This window comes from Pristiophorus japonicus, chromosome 2, assembly GCF_044704955.1.
Source record: "Pristiophorus japonicus isolate sPriJap1 chromosome 2, sPriJap1.hap1, whole genome shotgun sequence".
NCBI lineage: Eukaryota > Metazoa > Chordata > Chondrichthyes > Pristiophoridae > Pristiophorus > Pristiophorus japonicus.
Genome location: NC_091978.1, coordinates 350,044,037 through 350,064,382, shown reverse-complemented (window position 1 = coordinate 350,064,382; position 20,346 = coordinate 350,044,037).

Here is a 20,346-nt window from a genome sequence, read left to right as displayed (position 1 = left end):
GCCAGCTACACATGCGCAGAGTTGGTCAGCAAGTGGCGGGGAGCAGACAGGGGAGCACTTGGAGAACTAAAAAGACTGATTGCAACAACAAGCATTATTGCACTACTTTGCAAACAATCAACATTTCATAACTCGTGGAATAAGTACATGTGAAGCAAAAAAAAGTAAAAAAGACTTGTATTTATATATCATGCAATCAACATCACAAAAAACACAGATGATCGGGTCATTATCACGTTGCTGTTTGTGGGAGCTTGCTTGTGCGCAAGTTGGCTGCCGCGTTTCCTACATTTCAACACTGACTACAATTCAAAAGTACTTCGTTGGCTGTAAAGTGCTTTGAGGCGTCCAGTGGTCGTGAATGGCGCTATATAAATCCAAGTCTTTCTTTATAAAGCGCCTTTTTACCATCACTAGAATTACTACTAAGGGGATCAAGGGGTATGGCGAGAAAGCAGGAATGGGGTACTGAAGTTGCATGTTCAGCCATGAACTCATTGAATGGCGGTGCAGGCTCGAAGGGCCGAATGGCCTACTCCTGCACCTATTTTCTATGTTTCTATCTCAAAGCGCTTTACAGTCAATGATTGTACAATGTAGTCACTATTGTAATGTGGGGAAAGAAAGAACGATAACTCAAAGAAAGACTTGCATTTATACAGTGCCTTACACGACCGCCAGACGTCCCAAAGCGCTTTACGGCCAATGACGTGTAGTCAATGTTCTAATGTAGGGAACGCGGCAGCTATTTTGCATGCAGCAAGCTCCCACAAATAGCAATGCAATAATGGCCAGATAATTTTTTTTAATGAATGATGTTGATTGAGGGATAGATATTGGCCAGGACACCGGGGATAACCCACCTGCTCTTCTTCGAAATTGTGCCATGGGATCTATTACCTCCAACTGAGAGGGCAGACGGTGCCCTCTCAGATGGAGTACAAGTACATAATAGGAGCAGTAGTAGTCAAATGGCCCCTTGAACCTGCTCCACCATTCAATAAGATTATAGCTGATCTACCTCAACACCACGTTTCCACCCTTTCTCCATATCGCTTGATTCTCATAGTGTCTATCGAACTACATCTTGAATAAAATCAACAACTGAGAAGCTATAGTCCTCTGGGGAGAGAATTTCAAAAATTCACAACCCTCTGAGTGAAGAATGTTTGCCTCATCTCAGTCCTAAATGGCCAACCCTTTATCCTGACACTATGACCCCTAGTTCTCAACTTTCCAGCCAGGGGAAACAGCCTCTCAGCATCTACCCTGTTAATCCCCCTCAGAATCTTATATGTTTCAATGAAATCACCTCTCATTCTTCTAAACTCCAGACAGTATTGGCCCATTTTACTCAATCTCTCCTCATAGGACAACCCTCGCATCCCAAGAATAAAATCTACAACAACAACAACTTGTATTTATATAGTGCCTTTAATGTAGTAAAACATCCCAAGGTGCTTCACAGGAGTGTTATAAGACAAAAAATAAATTTGACACCGAGCCAGATAAGAAATTTCATCAGATGACCAAAAGCTTGGTCAAAGACGTAAGTTTTAAGGAGCGTCTTGAAGGAGGAAAGAGAGGTAGAGAGGCACAGAGGTTTAAGGAAGGAATTCCAGAGCTTAGGGCCCAGGCAACTGATGGTTGAGCAGTTATAATCAGGGATGCTCAAGAGGGCAGAATTTGAGGAGCGCAGATATCTTGACAGGTTGTGAGGCTGAAGAGATTACAGAGATAGGGAGGTGCGAGGCGATGGAGGGATTTTTAAACAAGGATGAGAATTTCGGAAATTGAGGCATTGCTTAACCGGGAGCCAATGTAGGTCAGCGAGCACAGGGGTGATGGGTGAGCGGGACTTGGTGTGAGTTAGGCTGCCGAGTCTAGTGAACCTTTGTTGCACCCCCTCTAAGGCAAGTATATCCTTACTTAAGTAAGGAGACCAAAACTGTACACAATACTGCAGGTATGGTCTCACCAAAGCAGAAATATATATATAATTACAGCACGACTTTCTTACTCTTATACTCCAAATGCCTTGCAATAAAGGTCAACATACCATTTTCCTTCCTAATTGCTTGCTGTGCTTGCATGTTTACTTTCTGTGATTTATGTACAAGGACACCCAGGTCCCTCTGAACAACATTTACTGTCATAATACGGTCGGCCAAATAAACAATGGATTGTCCAGAGATTCCCCCTTACCTACTTTTAACCTGCCCTTTTAAAAAATATTTTGCTTTTCTATTCTTCCTACCAAAGTGGATAATTTCGCCCTTCCCATATTATACTCCATCTGCCATCTTCTTGTCCAATCATTTAACCAGTCTATATGCCTTTGCAGCATCTTTGCATCCTCCTCACAGCTTACTGGAACTCCCTCCCTAACAGCACTGTGGGAGTACCTTCACCACAAGGATTGCAGCGGTTCAAGAAGGCGGCTCACCACCATCTCTCAGGGGCAATTAGAGATGGGCAATAAATGCTGGCCATGCCAGCGATGCCCACATCCCAGGAACGACTAAAAAAAACTTTCCCAGCTTTGTATCATCAGCAAACTTGAATACAAGTTCCATATATATATAGTCAGAACAATAGAATATAATGCTAGAGAAATGCTGTGAAGATTTATAAGGCACAGGCCAGACCATACTTAGATGTAGTAAAAATAAATATCATAAGTAAAAGTTATATTTTTTTATATAAGTCATCATCATAGGAGGTCCCTCAAATGAGGATGACTTGCTTCCACACCAAAAGGGATGAGTTCACAGATATTTCAATGAAGGACCCGATATTCCAGTCCTGAATGCCAGGGGTGGAAGAGGCCTTGCATGGAATTTTTTAACGTGTGGTGACTGTTGCACACCAACCACCACATGGGCTTGACAGAGCTAGGCCTTTATCCAGTGGCAAGGGTTTACCAGGACGACTATATATATGTGTATACGTATATATATGTATGCATTGACAGACCATCCACTCCACCACCGAAAACCTAATTGCTGGAGTAGAGTTGGGCTATTTGTCCAACAACTGTCCAACAATTACATACGGAAACTTTACTGCTGGTGGAAACAGGTGCAGGGCCCGTTTCCACAGCATAAGGGGACACCCAAAATGAAAAGAATGCTTTTTTAAAATGAAATGACTTAAAAGTTTTAATGAGAAGCAATCCCAGTGTATGTTAAAGCTGTAGGTTTTTAAAAAAATAATGTTTTCATTTCATAACTTTCTGCACATTGGGTATTACAAGTAATGAATTGAATTTCCACAATAAAAGCTAAATCTGTATGTATTTTTAAATCTGTAGTCATGAAGTAATGTGGTAATTTAAATGAGTGAAAGACAACCGGTTTTCTGATTGGAGGACCAGGCCAATGTGATTCCAGGTACGTCTCTGCCCAGACTGTGTCCCAGGGATCCGTGGGCCATTACACTCCTACCCACAGCGTCAGTACGCATGTTTACGCAGGAGGGCCACCATCAGGTCGGTGTGTATTTTTTTCATAGGTCAGCAGTGTACTCCGGAGGTACGCTGCCGACCACAATTTTTGGCCCATTATTTGGAAAGTACTAGTTCCGTGCAGATAGGGGGGCAGAGAGAGTGATATTTCAGTTCTATACGGGAAGACCTTCTACAAGTGTTTTTGTCACCCAGCTGAGAATGCAATGCACGTTCTGGATTCTAAATACATCACAAAGGTAAATTGTTGTGTCGGCATGTCTGTTCACTGTATGATGTCTGTAACACTGTTATTCAACATTGAATGTACCCTTGTATTGTACACACCTTACCGGTACACTAGAGGGTGCTGTTGCTGGAGACCCAGGGGTTGCCTGCACACAGCAGGTAACCCAGTATAAAAAGGAACACACAGCTTGTTGTCGTCACTCAGGAGCTGTTAATAAAGGACTGCAGGTCTGCACAGTTTAAGTACCATACCCTGCCTCGTGGAGTCATTACTAAAGGTGCCTACATACCCCACAACTGGCAACGGGAATATGAGATCACGAACTACATGCTCAAGATGTCTAATCTCAGCAACTTTCAGCAATTTACAGAGGGGGAAGATTGGGATGCTTTTGTGGAAAGATTGGAACACTTCTTTATTGCCAACGACCTGGACGGGGACACACCGGCCACACTAACGAACAAACGCAGGGCCATCCTGCTTAGCAGTTGTGGGCCCACCATCTACGGTCTCGTCAGGGACTTACTAGCCCCGGAGAAGACAACCACCAAGGGCTATGAGGAACTTGTAACAATCAAACAGGAACAACTAAAACCAAAGAAAGCATCCTCACAGCCAGGCATCGGTTCTACACTTACCGACGACCTGAGGGCCAAGAAATTGCCAAGAATGCTGCACACTTAAGAAGACTAGCCGCACCGTGTGAGTTTGGCGACCACCTTAATGAAGCACTAAGGGACATATTTGTTATCGGACTTGGTCACGAAGGCCTCCTACAAAAATTGCTCTCGGCTGACATCACGGTCACCCTGCAGAAAGCAATTCAAGTGAGCCAGGCCTACATGATTTCGGCCAGCGACTACAGGCGAATACTGACCCAGGACTCTAAACCGGCGAGCGCAGTGCATCGCATGGACACTTCTAAAGGCAGAAATGCTGCCCCGAGTCCCGCAACCCTGAGTCCGCCACATGGAGCAAACCGGATGGCCCCGTGCTGGCGCTGTGGAGGAAACCACAGGGCCCACCAGTGCCGCTACAAAGACTATGCATGCAAAGGCTGCAAAGAAAAAGGGCACCTTCAGAGAATGTGCAGAAAAGGCTGTACTCACTGTGTCTCTGATGAGTTGGCTAATCACCGGGGCTCCAACACAGATGAAGATGAAGCTGCTCAAACCCTGGGAGAAGAGTATGGAATCTTTACCTGCTCCACCGGAAGTTCTCCATGGAGAACCTGGATGAACCAGGTCCACATCAGGCGAAGTGGTGCTGTGGAAGAAAAGAGCACCACAGTCTGTCTGCAGCAAGACCACAAAATGGCTGCAGCACCACAAGCATGTGGAAGAAAAGAGCGCCACAAAATGGCTGCAGCACCACAAGCAGCAGACCTGCATTCAAAATGGCCTCCTCCATGCCATGAATCAACATGGAGGAGCATCATGTGACATCGAGCGGCCAATCGGATTTGAAGGTTCCCTTAAAGGAGACCGGTAACCAAAAAAATTTAAAGGGGAAGTTCCAACTATTTGAGTACATGACTTTAAAGCTAAAGATGCAATTAAAGGGTGCAAGTATGAAAATGTATGCAATGTAACCATGAATTGTGATGCTGGTTGAATAATGTGACTAATGAGATGAATGCAGGTGTCAGTAAGGTTAAGAACAAGTTTATTATGCTTAACAATAATGATAGAGATTGTGAAATGCCTAATGTAACCATGTCTGTTGAAACCAGGACACCCAAAAGTGATGCAAGTGCTAGAATGTATAATGCAGGCTCGAATTTGTGTTATCAGAGCCAAGGTGTCATGTATACCGGTAGGACACTGCCAAAGGACATTGGGTCCTACAGGGACCATGCTGATGCCAATGGAATTCCCCTGTGGGAGACCCCCAGGTCCAGCAGGCTACCTGACTGTGTAGCCTGGACCTTTGGAACGAATGTGACGCCCCTTGCAGGACACACACACAGGTAGTGGGAGCAGACCCACTACAGGGACAGTGGTCAATGGGCAGCCCAGCCACCACCAATGGCAACCTGCACCAGACCAGCCCTACAGCCCTTGGCCACCAGGGCCAACACCAGAAGCATGAGGCCAGTACCCTCCAGCTTCCCTGGAAAACCTTGGGATGACCTGACCCTCATCCCCATTGGTGGACAAGGAGCCCACCCAGTCTTGTGGCCCTGCCCAGCACCCCACAACTACCCACATCACAGTGTATACACACCACCCACTGCTGCCGAGGCTACCTCCCCGAGGGATCCCACAACAGTGACACCCACTTGGTTTGTGTGTGAGGGAGGGGAAACGTACAAGGCCAGCCTCAAGCCCAGGGGTCACACCTGGCAACCTACACAACCCTCACCACAACCTCCCATAGCCCACCACTGATCACCTCCCCTGGTCATGACAACTAGGATATGAAAAATGCTCAGTGGGGAGTATTGTTGTGTAGGCATGCCTGTTCACTGTATGATATCTGTAACACTGTTATGCAACATTGAATGTACCCTTGTACTGTACACACCTTACCGGTACACTAGAGGGTGCTGTTGCTGGAGAACCAGGGGTTGCCTGCACATGGCAGATATAAAAAGGAACACACAGCTTGTTGTCGTCACTCAGAAGCTGCTAATAAAGGACTGCAGGTCTGCACAGTTTAAGTACCATACCCTGCCTCGTGGAGTCATTACGAAAGGTGCCTACATACCTCACATAAATTACAGAAGGCCACACTCCAAATGGCTTAGTAGTTTAATTCCCTCTGATAGTATACTAGTTAACATGCCCACATTCAATCCTTTGAGTGCCATTTATTTTAAGCAGTTTAATGACTGCACTAAAACAGCACACAAAGGAATTTTACATAAAATGTGTTAATAAGCACAACTCAAATAAATTGAACCTTCACATCAGTGAGCAGCTGAATGCTGCAAGGCTAGAGATATTCCACAAGGTGGCAGCAGTTGCCAGCTGATTATTGTGCTCAACTCTCAAACAGCATGCTTCAGTGCATGTGATATTAATGGGCCAGAATTTGCTGTTTAATGTGCACATTATTAACACATAAATCGTCCACCAACTGTGGCAAGGAAGTCATACCTCCTGAGTTGCGAATCGCCACAAATTGTTGGATGATTTACATTGCTCCTGCATTAGCCTCACGAAAACGGCAGTTCGTCCTATGATTTATGTTCCTGAAAAGACACTTAATCTCTCCCACCCAGAAAGTTTTAACATTGAAACTGTGGCTGCAGGTGGTAAATTGCTGGAGATTTTAAAAACTGAAAATTTTAAATATTTATGATTTTTCTGTCTGACTTTTTTTCTTCTTAATCCAATCTAACTTTCCCTCTCTATTTATCTTTCTGCACTTAATTTGACTCTAACTCTCCCTATTTCCTTTCTCATTGTGCCTCATGTCAGCTGTGGCTCAGTGGGTTGCACCCTCACCTCTGCGTTAGAAGGTTATGGGTTCAAGTCCCACTCCAGGGACTTGAGCACAGAAATCTAAGCCGACACTTCATTGCACTGCTGAGGGAGTGCTGCATTGTCGGAGGTGTTGCCTTTCGGATGAGACGTTAAACCGAGGCCCCGTCTGCTCTCTCAGGTGGGCATAAAAGATCCCATGGCACTATTTTGAAGAAGCGAAGGAGAGTTATCCCTGGTGTCCTGGCCAATATTTATCCCTCAATCAACAGAACAAAAACAGATTATCTGGTCATTATCACATTACTGTTTGTGGGAGCTTGCTGTGCGCAAATTGGCTGATGCGTTTCCCACAAGATAAATGTTTACGGAGTTGGGGGTAATATATTAGCATGGATAGAGGATTGGCTAACTAACAGAAAACAGAGAGTCGGGATAAATGGGTCATTTTCCGGTTGGCAAACAATGACTAGTGGGGTGCCGCAGGGATCGGAACTGGGTCCTCAAACTATTTACAATCTATATTAATGACTTTCCTGAAGGGGCATAGTGTAATGTAGCCAAGTTTGCTGATGATACAAAGATGGGTGGGAAAGCAAATTGTGAGGAGGACACAAAAAAATCTGCAAAGGGATATAGACAGGCCAAGTAAGTGGGCAAAAATTTGTCAGGTGGAGTATAATGTGGGAAAATGTAAGATTATCCACTTTGACAGAAGAAATAGAAAAGCAAATTATAATTTAAATGGAGAAAAATTGCAAAGTGCTGCAGTACAGAGGGACTTGGGGGTCCTTGTACATGAAACACAAAAAGTTAGTATGCAGTTACAGCAAGTAATCAGGAAGGCAAATGGAATGTTGGCCTTTATTTCAAGGGGGATAGAGTATAAAAGCAGAGAAGTCCTGCTACACTGTACAGGGTATTGGGGAGGCCACACCTAGAGTACTGCATACAGTTTTGGTCTCCGTATTTAAGGAAGGATATACTTGCATTGGAGGCTGTTCAGAGAAGGTTCACTAGGTTGATTCCGGAGATGAGGGGGTTGACTTATGAAGATAGGTTGAGTAGGTTGGGCCTATACTCATTGGAGTTCAGCAAAATGAGAGGTGATCTTAACGAAACATAGAAGATAATGAGGGGGCTCAACAAGGTGGATGCAGAGAGGATATTTCCACTTCGGGGAAACTAAAACTAGAGGACATAGTCTCAGAATAAGCGGCTGCCCATTTAAAACAGATGAGGAGGAATTTCTTCTCTCAGAGGGTTGTAAATCTGTGGAATTCTCTGCCCCAGAGAGCTGCGGAGGCTGGGCCATTGAATAATTTTAAGACAAAGATAGACAGTTTCTTAACGCTAAGGGATTAAGGGATTATGGGGAGCAGGCGGGGAAGTGGACCCGAGTCTATGATCGGATCAGCCATGACCGTATTAAATGGCGGAGCAGGCTCAAGGGGCTGGATGGCCTACTCCTGCTCCTATTTCTTATGTTATGTTCTTATCCAATCTGGCCTGTTTCAGCACTCTCCACTCTGCATTCAGCTGAGCTAGGTGTTGAGGAAAGGTCATCGACCTGAAACATCGACAGTTTCTCTCTCCATACATGCTGCCTGACCTGCTGAGTATTTCCAGCATCTTCTGTTTTTGTTTCCGATCTCCAGCATCCACACTATTTTGCTTTTATTTAAACCAAATACCTCTGTGTGATGCTAGTGGACACATTCTATCCTGTACAGAGGGGTGCATCACTGAAGCTGTTAACAATGCACAGATTCAAACATCTCGTACAGCTGATGAGAAAGGCAGGTGAGTCATCAGGTCAAACCTGGAAATAAAATTTAAAAATTTACATTTATATAGCGCCTTTCACGACCACCGGATGTCTCAAAGCGCTTTACAGCCAATGAAGTACTTTTGGAGTGTAGTCACTGTTGTAATGTAGGAAACGCGGCAGCCAATTTGCGCACAAGCAAGCTCCCACTCGCCTCTGAGTCAGAAGGTCGTGGGTTCACGTCCCACTCCAGGGACTTGAGCAGAAAAATCTAGGCTGACACTCCCAGTGCAGTGCTGAGGGAGTGCCGCACTGTTGGAGGTGCCGTCATTTGGATGAGATGTTAAACCGAGGCCCCGTCTGCTTTCTAAGGTGAATGTATAAGATCCAGTGGTACTATTTTGAAGAAGAGCAGGGGAGTTCTCCACGGTGTCCTGGCCAATATTCATCCCGCAGTCAGCATCACAACAAAACATATCACCTGGTCATTATCACATTGCTGGTTGTGAGAATTTGTTGTATGCAAATTGGCTCATTTCCTACATTGCAATAGCGACTACACTTCAAAGGTACCTTTTTGACTGTAAAGTGCTTTGGGATGTCCTGAGGTCGTGAAAGGCGCTATAGAAATGCAAGTCTTTCTTTTGAAGCAGCTGCTATATTTGCTGTAGTGAGTATTTCATTATGCTTTTTATATTTTTGGGGGTCATTTATATTAATGCTTTGATAAAACTAATAAATGATGGCAGCAAACTTAATTGCTAATGTACCTCCAACAGCACACCACTGAGTGTGTCATCACATTTTTTCTGTTCAGAAACACATCGCCTAATTTTGTGAGATGGAATACCATGGTGGCATTGCCCTTTTAAAAGCAGACTGTTCTAACAATGCAAATTGAAGCTCCAACACATTGTAACAGTGTTAGGATGTGGGTTGATGACTGCCAATTTCCCACAGAGAATTCCTGATTGGAGTCTTGACACCATGGTGAGGCAATGTGCTTCCCCACAGCAAGGTGCAGAAGAACCAACGGAAGATTCACTAGATTATTCTCAGACACCTTCCAGCTGCAGGTCTACAAACAGATCGCCCGTCCACGATTCTAGCTGGGCTGGTGTGTGGAGCGGGGAGACTAAGAGGGGGGGGGGGGGGAGAAATTACGTAGGGCCCCGTTTGGGGGTGGTAACAGCCGCGAGGCACGGAAGTCCCGCCCTACTTGCGATATTGGGGTTCCTGTCCCCGAGAGCAAGCGGAGGGCAAAATAACGCGCTCCATGCTGGGATGCAAAGCGCTGCCACGTAGGAGGAGCCCTCCCCATCCTTAAAGGGGAGAGCCGAGCTACAGACTCTGCAAGGTACTCCATGGGCCAACGGGGAGCGGGGTGCCGTGGCATCGGGCCAATACTCATGCGGGGTGCCAGGACATGAGGAAACATTTCTACACACAAGGGGTGGTAGAAGTTTGGAATTCTCTTCTGCAAACGGCAATTGATGCTAGATCAATTGTTAATTTTAAATCTGAGATATTTGTTAACCAAAGGTATTAAGGGATATGGGGCACAGGTTGGACATGGAGTTAGGTCACAGAACTACCATGATCTCATTGAATGGCAGAACAGGCCCGAGGGGTTAAATGACCTACTCCTGTTCCTCTGTTCCTATCTTTCATTGGGCTGAATTTTCGCCACCATTCTGCGCCGTTTTTTTGACTTTGGGAGCAGACAAAAATCTGCAGGTTTCGCCAAAGTTTCTGCGCCATCCTAAACTAATTATGGCAAATTTTTTTAGTTCCCGATTTTTTTGGGGTGCCTGCTCCCAGCGGTGCAATTTCTGGCCAGTTAAGTGAGTTTGGCCAAGTAGGATTTTTTCAAAAATGGCCCAGTGCACCCTTCTGAAAAACCTTACCGGCACTTAAGAAAATCGGAGCAGAGAAGACGCCATTGTTTTAGTGGAGCTGAAGAGACGGCACCGGGGGCGGGTGGGGTGGGGGTGGGGGAGTGGGGCCTTTCGGCCCGGGATAGTAAGGGCTTTCAGTCCAGGATAGGAGCGGTGCGGGGGCGGGGTGTGGGGTGTGGGGGTGGGGGCCTTTAGGCCCGGGGGTAGCAGGGGCACCGGGGGTGCGGAGTGGGGGGGCTTTTAATCCAGGATAGGAGCGGTGCAGGGGATGGGGGCCTTTTGGCCTGGGGTAGCAGAGGTACCAGGGGAGGGGGGGTGGGGAGCGGCTTTCGATCCCAGGGTAGGAGCGGCACTGGGGCGCTACAAAAAAGCGGTAACCGAATGTGTGTGGAATGAATTTCATTTTATTAGGCCTGTTTCATCTAAAATGAAAGAAATTAATATTAACATTAGTATGATAGTTTGTCACTACAATCTTCCAATAAACAGAAGTGAAGAGATCTTGGCAATAGTAATATGTGCCTACATCTGTCTTGCTACATCTTGTATGCCTCAGCCTTTCATTGTGTCCCTTGTCATGTTGGCAACCTCAGTTTTTCGGCGCAGACCTTAAGCTCCAGCCACAGAGCTTAAGGTCAATCTGCGCCGCTCCCAAATGAAAGGTGATGTCGGCCAAACTTGGAACTTTCTTTTGCCGCAATCGACCACTAAAAAATCGGACGTACCTCGACAACTGCGCCAAAAATCGGCCATGTGGAAAATTGGCCCCTTTTTCTGTATCTAACTATTGTTTTTCCACCACAATGGTCTCCTTGATGCATTTAAAGGGAGGTTAGATAGGCATATGAAGGGAGAAGGGAATAGAGGGTAATGCTGATAGATTTAGATGATAAAAGGCGGGAGGAGGCTCGAGTGGAGCATAAACGCTGGCATGGACTGGTTGGGCCGAATGGCCCATTTCTGTGCCATATATCCCATGTAATCCTATGTAATCTTTCCTAATAGTTGGTGTCCTTTGTGCATAGCTAACTAATCTTAAGTGGAATCCCAGAGACAGGAACAGACCTAGAGCATGGCAGCTGATGTTGTTGCCAGGTCTGGGAGCTGGGTTGATTTTTGATCTCTGCGAACCAGACAGGCTGGCTTCAGGCTGTAGCTCTTTCGCTGCTACGGGGAAAAGCCTGGCCCAGCCTGGCTTATCGGAGGAAAACCAGGCTTCTGTGCCAGTGAACGATTCTCTGTTACTCTGCCTGTAGATCTGAGGGTTGTCAGACCCCATGGCAGGTGTGGCTTTGACCAATGTGGCCAGTTAGAACCAGCTCCTCTACAAGCCTGTTCTTTGATGAGGCCACAGTGCAGCTGAAGTCCTATATATTGTAGCAGTCTGAGCATTCACAGGAGAACCTAAGCTTAGCAATGAGCCTTCTGCTGTGAGGTCATCATCATCACCATAGGTAGTCCCTTGAAAGGAGGATGCTTCCACGCCAAAAAGGGAGGAGTTCACAGGTGTTTCAATGAAAGACCTAATAGTCGGGATCCCGAACTACATCTTGAAGAGTGGAAGATGCCTGTGCGTGGATTTTTTTAATGTGTGGTGGCCGTTGCACACCAGCCATCACACGGGCTTGACAGAGCTAGGTCTTGGTCCAGTGGCAAGGATTAACCAAGACGACTGGAGACCAGCTCTGCTGCACGGGCCTAGTGCGCACACATATCGCAGTGTGGGCTGACCCCGTGCTACCCCTGGGCCCTCGCCTCGTCTGGCCCCAAACTCACACCAAACATTCTCTCGCTGCTCCTTCACCCCGACCTCGCCGCTCCTGCTGTACCTGCGCACGCTCCAATCGCCGACCTGGACGTTGATGACGTCCCTCTTCTCTGCTGTCACCCTCCTGCACCAGCTCGCGCTGTACCTTGCAGTGATATGCCACCACCCTGTCCAGCGTGAGGTACTGCACAGCAGATAGCACCGGAGCTGCCAGTCGCTCCAACGACTGTCAAGCTCTGAAAGCATTCATCTTTGGAAAGCTGCGCTATCGACCTTTTGGGTCCACTGCCTGTCCCAGCTGCTGGAGGAGACACTCTCCCCTTCTAGTCCTCTTCTATCCCCTCCTGCACCTCTTGCTCCTACTTTCTTGTGGCCAGTGACTCCATCTCAGTGGGCCCCCATCTCCCCGCCCACCCCGGGTGGATGCAATTGAACTTCTGTGAGTCAAGTCTTGGAATTGTGACCAGGTGCCAGGTGAGTTGGTCCCTGGAGGTCCTGCGGAGTGTCTTGAATCTGCTTGTTGCACTGTTCCTGTAAAGACATTAAAGGGGATAATCTTCAAAACAAATGCAGAGTTAACTTTGAGGTCTATTAATCCCCCTATTATCATCAGTTTCACCCCCACACACTCAATTCCCTCGCTACCAATTCCATCCTTCTCCCCAGCCAATGTCTCAAGCTGAACCAGTCTTCGGCTTCTTATTTGACCCCGAGCTGACCTTCAGACGCATATGCTGTCCAGCACGTTGACCGCATACTTGTACCTTTGTATCACTGCCCCTTTCAGCGAAACCCTCATTCATGCATAATGAGTTGTAAGTGATTTATTTATGGATCCATGCTTTTGTTACCTCCAGATAACTATTCCAATGCTCTCCTGGTCTGCCTCCCAACTTCCATCCACCATAAACTTGAGCTTGTCCAAAACTCGGCTGCCCGTATCCTAACTCGCACCAAGACCTGTTCACCCATCACCCGCCCTCCCCCTCCATGCTCGCTGACTTACGTTGGCTCCCAGTCCACCAATGCTTCAAATGTAAAATTTCCATCCTCATGTTCAAACCCTCCAGGCCTCATCCCTCTGAGAAGTCTGCGTTCCTCCAACTCTAGCCTCTTACTCATCCTAGGCCCTAAGCTCTGAAACTCCTTCCTTAAACCTCTCTGCCTTTCCACCTCCTTTAAGACCCCCCTTAAAACCTACCTCTTTGACCCTGTTATTCACCCCTCCTATTATCTCCTTGGGCTTGGTGTTAATATTTGTCTGATTACACTTCTGTGAAGCACCTTGGGACACTTTCCTATGTTAAAGACAGTATATTTGAGACATTTCATTACTGATGGTAATATCGGGACAACGTTAGCAAACTCCTTTCCCTATGCATTAACAAGGAGTTTCAGTTAAGTAGCAGTTGCCGCTGCTTAATATTCGTTCATGCATAATATCCTTTCAAGTACCTGTGTGGATTGTGACTAGGGAAATAAGTGGGCAGGAGACTCTGAAGGGTTGAAATTCAACTGTGCTCCAATTGGGGGTGGTGACCTGCTGGGGGCAGGACTTCCTGTGTCCGGCGTGGAAGTCCCGCCCCAGCCGCTAAATTGGACTGACCGCCCCCTCAAAGGAAGCGGAGTGAAATCTCACACGCTCCACTTCCTTTAGGGGCGGGAACAGCGGCACTAATGGAGCGTGATCATGAGCCCCGCTAACGGGAGCTAGTAGGTTTGGAGGAGGACACCACATTGTAGGATAGGATGCTTTCGGTTGTTGTAAGGTAGCTCATCAAGAGCTTTATAGAGATAACATTTCAGACTTGCTTTACCCTTCGTGTATTGTGCCTGTACTACATCCTGTTCTTTTATGTATTAGATCTTTTCAAGTTCATAACCTCAGCTATCTCTTGCCATGCTCCATATGCTACAACTCAATCACCTTTCCTTCATAGCTGGGGAAACAGGGAATCCTATCATTGCTCTCAACTTCCTGCAGTAATTATTCAATCGCCTTATTATCAAAGCAGGGTGTCCTTATGTTTGACATTATCATGGTTTGCACATTATTTCAAATCAGACACTAGTTATTTCTCCTTGTCATTTTATACTTTGAGCTTTGGGGAAAAATAACTTGCCAGGAGTTTTGTAATGAAGTTGCAGACTTTCCAAATGACACACTGTACTCTCTCTGTAGTGCTTCCTGCACTAGCTTTCCCACAGAACCAAGATCCCTTTAAGCTTTGTTCCAATTCTCTACCCACCCCCCTCTCTACTCTCACCCATGTAATTGTCCACCATATTAAAACGAGCCGCAACAGGAAATCAAGGCCTATGTGTTGCAGGCCCCAGCATAGGCCCCAGGAAAATTGGCCTTCGTATCGGTTTGGGTGTATATACAGTGTGATGATCAGCTCTAGCTGGGGAAGGTTAAAGGTTAAATTTTACAAAGCGAGGCTCCCAGAACCAGAGCTTCCATCAACATGCGTCTCGACTGGAGAATTGAGGATGGAGGTTAGCATATCCAATTTGCAGAGCTCCCAATTTTCTGATGATTACAAGTAATCATGGAAAAAGATCAGGAGCATGGAGCACTGTGAATCACAAAAATTACCCATATATGTCTAACTATTGACAACAACAACTTGTATTTATATAGCACCTTTAACATAGTAAAATGCCCCAAGTCGCTTCACAGAAGCGTAATCAGATAATATTTGACACTGAGCCACATAAGGAGATAATAGAAAGAAAGACTTGGATTTATATAGTGCCTTTCACAATCACCGGACGTCTCAAAGCGCTTTACAGCCAATGAAATACTTTTGGAGTGTAGTCACTGTTGTAATGTAGGAAACACGACCGCCAATTTACGCACGAGCAAGCTCCCTCTAACAGCAATATGATAATGACCAGATAATCTTTTTTTTTGTTATGTTGATTGAGGGATAAATATTGGCCAAGACACTGGGGATAACTTCCCTGCTTTTCTTCGCAATAGTGCCATGGGATTTTTTACGTCCACCTAAGAGAGCAGACGGGACCTCAGTTCAACATCTCACCTGAAAGATGAAAATCTCATCCCTCAGTACTGCACTGGGGTGTCAGCCTAGTTTTTCCTTTGCTCAAGTCCCTGGAGTGGAACTTGAACCCACAATTTTCTGAATCAGAGGTGAGAGTGCTACCCACTGAGCCACAGGACAGATGACCAAAAGGTAGTCAAAGAGGTGGGTTTTAAGAAGTATCTTAAAGGATAGAGAGCTAGAGAGGCAGAGAGGTTTAAGGAGGGAATTCCAGAGCTTAGGGGCTCGGCAACTGAAAGCATGGCCCCCAGTGGTTGAACAATTAAAATCGGGAGGCTCAAGAGGCCCGAATGAGAGGAACGCAGATATCTCGGAGGGTTGTGGGGCTGGAGGAGATTACATTGATAGGGCGGGGCGAGACCATGAACGGATTTGGAAACAATGCTGAGAATTTTAACTGGGAGCCATTGTAGTTCAGTGAGCATAGAGGCGATGGGCGAATGGTCCTTGGTGTGAGTTAGGATTTAAAGTGTTAAGTGACAACAATGCAGAACTGGTCTGATATTTCTGGCTTTATAAACAGTAACAGTCATTTAATTAAATTATCTGTGCTCTCGTCCAATCTCCATAGTGTCCGGTCAACAGACTGCAGGCTGAAGAGTAACTCCAATACAGCAATATTGGGCCTAAAATTTCGGCCTCGCTGGGTCCGTACGAAATGTGCCCGGACCCGGCGAGGCCTCGCAAAAGCCGGTTTTCGGGGCGCGATGCGCATGTGCGCTGACAACCAGCTTTTCTGATCTGTCAAGACTTTTCTTGACAGATCCTCCGCATCCCTGGGAGGAGAACAGTCGCTCGGGCGAGATTGGGCTATTTGCCCAACTCATGCCCAGCGAATGTCCTTCAAACTCTTAAGCCTGACTTACTTTTACCAGTGTAAGAGCCTTAAACATTAAAAAATTACATTTTATCATACATTTTTATGTTATAAACCCTGTCCATTAAGGTAAGTTTCATTTAAATCCTATTAAAACACATTAAAAAAAAAATCCAAAAATATATATTTTTTCTAAAACATTTAATTAACTTTAATTTCAATTAATTTTAAATATGTGAGGTATTTTATGTATTTATTATGTTGTGTTTCTTGTTTTTGGGGGGTTATTCTCGTTGATAGTAATGGGAACTTGTAAAAACGGAGTTTCTATTACCAGGCCCATGTAACTCCAGCTCTTTCACACGTACGGTAAAGTCCTCTCCCCATGCGCTATGCATCGAATGAAGGCCTCTGACCGAAATCGAAGGAGCCTCCGGGACCACCAGGTGTTTTCGTTACAAAATTTTGGGTCGGAGGCGTTCGTCCAAAGAAAGCCTCTGACCGGAATATCCCCCCCCGCCCCATTATATTTTAAATGTTATTATTTTCACTTTGGTGTGATATTAAAAGCACCAAACAATAGACAGGCTTATGTTGTAAATGCCAACTAGAAACTGTGATAATGTTGTCAGAATTCATTTATTTGTGTCCACAGTAACAAGTCCCTGAGCTTGATTTGAACCTAAGCTTTCAGAATTGAAATGACAAGTGATTGAGAAGAAGCAAACACAGCAGCTATAAACAGCACAATAAATGTCTCTTCTTGTGCTCAGCACAATATTGTGGAAACGGCACAGCATTTTGCCTCCTGACAGGAAAGCTGTGAAGACAGGTCCCAGCGATAGCTGTCACTCCAATCCATCGGTTTCAGTTGGATGGATTTCCCCAGTTCTTCACCCGATAAGAGTACGTGGGCTGTGAGGCATTGTATCTTTGGGGACGTGGAAAACTGGCTCACCTGCCTGACTGGCAATGGTGTAACCTTGGCAATGACAAGAAAAGTATCTGCAGCCCAAAAGGCCATGCTTTCCTGTGAGGAGCTGGGCCTACCCTGAAGCAGAGGAAACAGGAGAAAGAGGGGATAAAAATAATCCATTCTTTATCAAAATTAGAATGATTAAAAATATAAAGTGACCTGATCAGACCTAACAAATACAGGATTCGTTTGTTTCTTTTACCCGGTTTACCTTCATTGCTATCAGTTACCCTGTTCCTGTTTTCCCTTTTGTTCTTTGCCTGATCATCCTTTTCCCTGGCTCTACACTTGCTTAAATGCTGTTCATCTTTAACATCTTCCAGGTCTGATGATAGGTCATCACCCTGAACTGTTAACTCTGTTTCTCTCTCCACAGATGCTGCCTGACATAAGAACATAAGAGCTAGGAGCAGGAGTAGGCCATAAGGCCCCTCGAGCCTGCTCCGCCATTTAATAAGATCATGACTGATCATCGGCCTCAACTTCACTTTCCTGCCCGATCTCCATATCCCTTGATTCCAAAATCTATCTATCTCAGCCTTGAATATATTCAGGGGCTCAGCATCCACAGCCCTCAGGGGATGAGAATTCCAAAGATTCACAACCCTCCGAGTGAAGAAATTCCTCATCTCTGTCTTAAATATCCTGAGACTGTGCCCTCTAGTTCTAGACATTCCAGCCAGGGGAAAGGAGTGTTTCCAGCATTTTCTTTATTTATTTTACCAAGAGTGATCCTAAAAATCCTCTGAGATGAAATCCAGGAACAGATTACTGGTTGCCCATGGGAGGAAACCTCAAAAACTGAGTGCTACCTCTCACATGTCCAGGACTGCAGAACCTGTTCTGGAGGTTCAACGACCTAATGAGGGTAGGCAAGACCACTGTTCCTTGTTATCTTTGGATACCCTAGGCATCAATACACTGTTAACAATCCTAAAATCAATTGCTGCATAGCCAACCCTTCACACTGCTCTCTGGAAACCACTTCCTCCAATTTAACAGATCTATAACTTCAGCCGTCTAATGCCATCTCGAAGATGTCTCTCAAATGTTACTTAGAACCTAATAGCTCATTCGTTGCAGGAAAAACCGGTACACAATGCCCGTGAGAGGCAGGGATCTGAAGGGGACATCATTGGCATTGCAGAGCTGACCCACTGCAAGAAACAGGCCTGGACTTGATGGGGAGGTATGCAACAGTTACCATGGGAGATGTGAGATAGGTGGGACAGTGCATGCTGCTGGTTAGTGGCTGCACACCTAGCCAGTCGCCTTAGCATCTCTATGGCTTGGTAGATAGGCCAAAGCTTCCATGTCTCCCTAATCCCAAGGCAGTAATGCTCACCCATTCTTAGCTTGTATGTTCCGTTCTTATACAAACATCACAACAACAATGGACACAGGAGGAGGACTATGACGATGATTATGAGCTGGAGGAGAGGCAATTCTTCCTCGCCAGCGATGATGATGATAACAGTGATAAAGATTAGTGCTGAGAACGAAGCCACCAGTGAGTTCTAGAAACAGGATCCAGGCCCATATTCACCTGACCTAACCCCTTCGATCTCAGTCCCTGCATCACCTGCCCTCTCGCTTCCGAGCACCAGCATAGATGCTATCAGCTGGGGGAATTAGATAGTATCAGACAGGATGTGCCACCGGGTGATTCACAGAGCACAAAGGAGTTGGAGAGTGGGTGACAGAATGCCACTTTCCCAGCAGAGGCCGAGGAGAAGGCTGCCCATGGCATCTTCGTTGTGGGATCTAGAGCACATGGGCACTTCACTGAAAAGCAGGATTTTCAAGGAACATCGCGTTTCCATGCAGGATGTGCGGCAACTCACTACAGTCATCGTTTCGGCAACATCAAGGAAGACCTTTCTTTGATGCAGCTTCAATGGTGCTTCATTGTGTAGCAGCTCCATTCCAATCTGCGATGACACCCATCTCAAAATCGGCCAGCTAACACAGAGGTCATGTACCTCTTCCTCTACGGAAGCACGAACTGATGCTCTGGAGGCAATAGGTGAGAATATAAACAGTACTCTACGTACTAGATCTCAGACCACGAAAGCTGTAATTGAGGCTGTTGTCTCACAGAGCTTTCAGGATCTGAGAGCTGCCATTAAAACAGCCGTCATAGGGGACACTGCTCCAGGGCCAAGTGCAGTGGAATGGAGTCGACCAGCATAAGACTGCTATTTCTCAGGACAGCAGCACATTCCAAACATCATGCCTTCCCCCTCAGAGCACCATGTAAGTAGCACACGTGAGGCGACACCACATGAGCTGACACAGGATATACATATACATACATTATAAATATATATATATCTTAATTATAATTCATTCTCGGGATATGGGCGTCACTGGCAAAGCCAGCATATATTGCCCATCCCAACTGTTCTTGAGAAGGTGGTAGTGAGTGTGGTGTCCCTGCACCGTACTACAAATTCACACGAGGCATGAACTGCAGACACAGTCACTACGTCACCTTAACCTTTATTCCCAGGACCAAGGAGTCTTGACCCTGGGTGGGACCTCCCCTTTTATACCTGGAAACCCAGGTGAGGAGTGTCTCCCACAAGTTCACCCCCTGTGTGTTCATTTCTAGGGTATAAGTACAGTGTACAGGAGTTGCATGAAGATTACAGTTACATGAAGATTACTGTTGCATGATGGTTACATACATGACATCACCTCCCCCCTTACGTCTTTTTGTGTCAAAGGTTAAGTCTTTCAGGTGGTCGACGCTCTCTCGTGGAGCGCCGCAGTTGAGGCTCTGGTGGCTGAGACTCAGCATGCGTCTCTGTCACCTGAGGTGATTCCGGCCTGTCCGGGCTGACCACAGGGACTGTGCATGCTGTGGATTGTCCTCGTTGCTCGCCCGCTGGCAGTGCTGTGGGTGACATCTCATGCTCTTCTTCA